This window comes from Fukomys damarensis, unplaced genomic scaffold, assembly GCF_012274545.1.
Source record: "Fukomys damarensis isolate Sample0158 unplaced genomic scaffold, DMR_v1.0_HiC HiC_scaffold_32, whole genome shotgun sequence".
Lineage (NCBI taxonomy): Eukaryota > Metazoa > Chordata > Mammalia > Rodentia > Bathyergidae > Fukomys > Fukomys damarensis.
Window position 1 is genome coordinate 23,160,427 of NW_022900944.1, and position 5,527 is coordinate 23,165,953.

General features: G+C 50.3%; 1 protein-coding gene across 1 annotated transcript in view; it reads right to left on the reverse strand.

Annotated features, from left to right (window-relative positions):
* Positions 1-2,779, reverse strand: part of Kifc3 (kinesin family member C3) — a 37,386-nt gene extending 34,607 nt beyond the window's left edge. Inside the window, exon 1 of the mRNA XM_010617219.3 lies at positions 2,729-2,779. The gene's annotated coding sequence lies outside the window, so the exon portion shown is untranslated. The remainder of the gene's footprint in view (positions 1-2,728) is intronic.
* Between the last annotated feature and the right edge of the window lie 2,748 nt (positions 2,780-5,527).

The following is a 5,527-nucleotide window of genomic DNA, read 5'->3' on the forward strand; positions in this document are numbered from 1 at the left end:
CCGCCGGCTGAAGGCAGCTCCACGCTGCTGCCTCCTCCCTGAATTCGGCCCGCCCCGCTCCCGCCCCTCCCCTCCCATTCACTTTCCACAGGAAATGATTAACTCGGGCCGCGGCCCGTTCCCATGGCAACTGGCTGTACCCGGCGGGGAGGGGGTGGCGCGTTCCCTCATGCACACTCTAGAGCGCTTGTCCCCACGCACACGCTGATGCACACGTGTGTGCCCACCCTCTGGCACATACACACTCGTGCCTTCCTGAACAGGCTCGCACCCTTTTCTTCCAACACATGCTGCACACAAGCCTTTACACAGGCACCCTCAGAGCTCGCTCTCTAGGGTTCTACCTGGGCGGGCAGCAGACCCCTAAACAGCTCACACTTGCATCCGTACCAACAGCGTCACACCCGAATAGAAAACTTTCACTCTCTCCAGCCAGTACACATACGTAACACATTTTGCACACAGGCTCTCAGGCAAAAGCATGTTTTCTTCCCGTTCTAGCATGCACATGTGTCCTTGCACACAGGTAGTACAGGTACACACTTTCACAGGCTCCCATGTACTCTGGCACATGTGCCGTGCCACTCGCATGTATGTTCTCACCGCCTCTAGTACCCATACTTTGGCCAGGTTGCCCCCTGCCTAGGAGGCCCCCCACCCCACCCCAGCAAATGAACCTTTCAGCTGGGAGCTGCTTGGGGTTAAGGTAAACACCCCCACATACCCCCACCCTGAGCTCCAGTGAAAACAGGTCCAGGGGGCGGGCAGCAGATCCCTGCCTAGCCCTAGCCCTAGCCCCAGCCCCAGCCGGCCTTTCTCAGGGTGTGCCTGAGAGTCTCCAAAAGGGCCTGGAGGAGAGCAGGGGACACTAGCCAGAGGGACAGCTGACCAGAGGAGCCACTCTGTTCTTTGTCTCTGGAACAGAGGCAGCATTTTGTTCTGGAGTCAGCACCAGTTGCACCCCTCACCCCCAGTGTGTGGAAGGAAGAGACAGACAGCAGTAGCTCAGAAGCCAGCCTGGCGCAAGCTGATGGTCCCGCAGATAACCCGAGCGTGGTGGGCATTCTGCCCCTTCCTGTTTGGGAGGGGATGGCCCAGGAGGGCACTGGAGGGGTCGCCTCCTGCCACTGCTGCCTGGGTACTGGGCTAGCAGTCAAGAATCTCCTCTGGAGAAGGAGCCAAGGGGCTGGGCCTTGCAATGTCCTAGATGCCAGACTAGGACAGTAACAATCCCCCATCTGGAAGTGGGCTAGAGCCTGTTTTATTTTCTGAGACTGCAGTGAAGGCTCAATAGAGTAAATGTCACTCTCCTGGTATCCTTCCCTGGGGAGTCAGATTTCAGCCAATGGGAAAGAAATCCCTCTTATGGGAGTTACCCTCTCAGAATCCCTGTGTGACCTGAAGATTCCTTACCAAGTATCTCCCTTTATTAGAGCACATATTCATTGATTGGGACAGGTAGATAATACCTGCTTTAAAGTTTTTTATAAAGCCAGAAGCTGTGTTTTAACAGTTGCTTTACTGACATTAACTACAGGTTCCTTCATGAAAAGCAGAAGCCAGATTTTTAGGTTAATAATACCATTTATTGTTCTTTTTTCTCTGATGACAAAATAATAGATGTTCATCCTAACCATAATCCCCCCACTGGAAATAAATGCTGCCAACGATTCAGTACAGCTTTTCTTCCGGTACACATAATAATAGATACCATTTACTCAAAGCTAACTCTGTGCCAGGCACTGTGCTAAGCTCCTTATAAATGAGATTTAACCCTGATCGCCCTATGAGGGGGCCACCATCATAGCCCCATCTTTGTAGGAGGGAAAACTGAGCCTCAGAAAGTTCATTCACAAACCCAGTGTGAGTCAGAGCTGTGCTGTGAGCCCAGTAGTGATCTAAACACAAAGAGTATCATCCTATGTACATAAATACAAGAGTGTATTAAGATCAAAGCACTTGTGAAGGAAAAAGAGAGAACTTGGGAGGGGACAGTTTCGCAATTCTAGGAAATACCTGACTTGAAATGTAAAAACTAATTGTTGAACAATTGTTGGAACTTGTTTTACAAACACACACTATCACCAGGAACTGCATACCAATTCCAAGGTCAATCCTATCCCTGAAGCTTTACTGAAAGTTTACATGGAGGCTGCCAACTTTCTCTTGGCCACAGAGGTGGTGGAGGATTTGCCAGAAACATGACCGTCCAAACATCAGCCTTTGGGTCTTGATTCTTCCTGCTAGAGAGGTAGCTGTCCCCAGGCAGAAGCTAGTGACCCGAACACTGCAAATCCATATCCATGTCCACCCTGTCCCCTGGGCAGGTCAGACCTGCCATCTTGGTGTCCAAAGTGACTGATACCCCAACCTCTCATGCATCCATAAGAGACATAACCAAGGGCCTGAATTCTCCCCCGGAGGGCAGCAAAGAGGGGAAACGAAACCAGATTATGTTTGATATGATCCCCATAAAAACCCAGAGTCAAGTACAGATAAGATGTACACCATTTTCTAGTTTGAACGATTTAACTTGAGTCCCAGTCCTGTCTTGCTCTTTGCTAATGTTGATCCCCTGCCCAAAGGCCTCTGGCTGCCCTCACCCTGCTGCCACCTGCCTCGTATCTGACCAGTTTCTGCCCTCCTTTGAGTCCTGCAAGCTTAGGGTTCATCATCCTGGATGCCCGCAGACATAATAAGGCACATGGGCACATGGTGTGTCACATACCTGTTCACTAAACACACTCAGGGCATGCAGAATTCAAACAGGGTACATGAAACATATTCAGACTTTCTTCCCATGTGAATTCATGAAACTTCCTGCCAGAAGCAAAAGGATATTTCAAGCAATTATTTCAGTGTGGTCAGCTATGAATGTGTGCATCTTTTCAGTATGCTGGGTAACTTTTTTTTTTTTTTTTTGAGATGAGGTCACACTATGTGGCCCAGGCTGGCCTTGAACTCCTGGGCTCAAACAATCCTCCTGCCTCAGATTCCCGAGTAGCTAGGACTACAGCCACATGCCATCATGCACCAATTAACAGTTTCCCAAAGATAAGATTCTAGCATTAAGAGTTCCATATTAAGCAATCTTGACTCTATCAGGTGCTGGCTGGGACCTGCACCCTCCTGTACCCCCAAAATCATTATCATGAACAGGGAAGAGACCCTGCCTGGACTTCTACATCCTCCTGCCTTTGTCCTGCCAGGCCCTGGGGGCTCAGTAGACACTTGAAGGACTAACACTTCTCACTTTTCTCTCAGTCCCTTCCTGCTCCGTGTCTCCCCTAAAAGCCCAGTTAACAGGGGGAACTATCCCCCCACTTTCAGAGGTCCCTGCAAGGAGCCAAGGCATCAGTGGCCTCTCCGCATCTCACCTAGGAGGGACCCCACCACTCTCTGGGTGAAAAGAGCTAAACCTAAACCTAATTCTGCCCTGCAAGGAATGTGGCAGATTCCCTCCCTCCTGTAGGCTGGGAGGAAAGCAAACAGATGCTTTCTTTTCCTTTATCATTTCCTGTAGTCTAAAAAAATGAGAGGTATGCGGACATTGGAGAAATAACGTAGTGAACACCAGGTAATAAAGATTTAGCAAGAATAGCTGCAGGAGTAGCATAGCACTTGGACTTGACTTGATCTCCCTGCTCCTCTCACAAATGCTCCCCTCTGCTTCACTTGCTGCTCCCAACTCCCCCACTCCACCCCACCCCACCCCCAATGCGTGCATTATTAACCTCATTCCTACTTTCCTTCTCTCTTTTATACAGTATCTGCTGCAAATTCTAGGTGGTTTTATGGCTTTTTAATTTTTTATTTTATTTTTGTATGCTTACTGGCCTCCAACTCTTAGACTTAAAGGATGCTCCTGCCTCAGCCTCTCCCATAGCTAGGACTATAATTTCAGACCACCACACCCTACAAGGGTTGTTTTTTTCCTACACAAATGTAATAGAAACCAAGAAAAGTAAAAGCCACCCTTAGCTTACTGTCATTGACCCAGATTTGCTTTCTGGTATTTTACACCTTGGACAAACATCATATTTACAGTAAAAAGAAGACAGAAGAGAACAATCATTAGAAGTGGGTTTGGGGACCAGGCCAAATTAGCCACAATTTAATAAACATTGTTCATATTATTTTTTCTATCAAGGCCTGCTCTTTTCTGCAGACCCCAGACTGAAGCTGAGGCTGAGATTCCATGTAGCACTAGGGTAAAACTAAAAAGAATCATCATTTTTAGTGGCTGTATAATATTCCACAAAGAGGCACTGCCTGGTCCAAGCAGACCATGCCAGGGGGCCAATATCTGAGCAGCACCCAAAGTTTCACCTTTATAGACAGCATTATCATCAACATCACCTCCTACACAGACCCATCATTCCCAGAAAGGGGGTGAGGGGAGAAAAGGGACTGTTTAATAAAGTCTTTCTGAATAGAACCTCAGCATTTTGTTTTTGCTTCTGACACATCGACAGATTGTGTTCAGAAGAAATGTACCAAATTTACACAGGCGTTGGCAGCATTTTTTGAAGAGAACTACTTTTCACTCTAATTTACAGATTCTCTCTTGGATCTCAAACGCTGGCCCTGGCTGGTTCTCCCAAGAGGCACAAGGCGTGTAGGGCAACGTCTGAGCGACAGCTGTCAGCAGAGGGGACCTGCCAGCCAGGCAGGGCCCGAGGGAACCAGGGCGCTGGCTTAGCTTCCCTTCCCACCTGCTCTCAAATCCCCTCCCAGACAGGTCCATGCCATCCCACCACACAGCTCCCCAGCAGCACACAGAGGGCTCTGCCCAGGCCACCACCAGCCCTGTGTGCTCTCACCCTGCTGGCTTCTTGCACTAAGTCAGTCAGTCACCCCTGGAAACAAAGTCTGTCAGGGGCCAAGGCCAGGACAGGTCTGGAGGGAAAGTCTTGTTCTAGAAAACCCCAGCCCAGCTACCTGCCAACCTCTTGGCATTGCCCCTGCGGCTGCCCGAGCTACAGCTTTACCTGCTGGGCTGTGTAGTAGCCATGCCAATGCCTAGCCAGCCTCCTCCTCCTCCTCCTCTTTGGGCCTCCCTTGTTTGCAAATAGCCAGGGAAGTTTTGTTGCTGTTGATTAACCAGCCTCCCACAGTGAGCTCTCCGCTTTTAGTCATCCCCACAAGGCCACTTCCGCCTGCCCACTGATGTCGCCAGTGTCCAGGTGAAAGGGAACAAGGGGCACAGGATCCCTGGGGTTTCAGGAGCTTGTCTGCCAAATCTGGGGGAGAGGTGAGAGTCCCAGGGGCAGCCTCACCCCAGAGAGTGAGGGTGGAAGCTATTGCTGCCCAAGGGCCTGCAGCTGGCCCTGTGTGCTGGGCAACCTGGGGTCTGCATGCGGGGGTGGCCCTCCAGGGGCAGTGCCAGTGCACACTGGTCCCCCAGCCAGGGGCATGGGTGCAGTGAACCCACAAGGACTAAAGTGGCCAATGGGAGGCAGCAGGGCTCCTTCTACTCCTATTAGGGCCACTTGGCACTGAAAGGGAAGAACCCTGAGGCACTTCT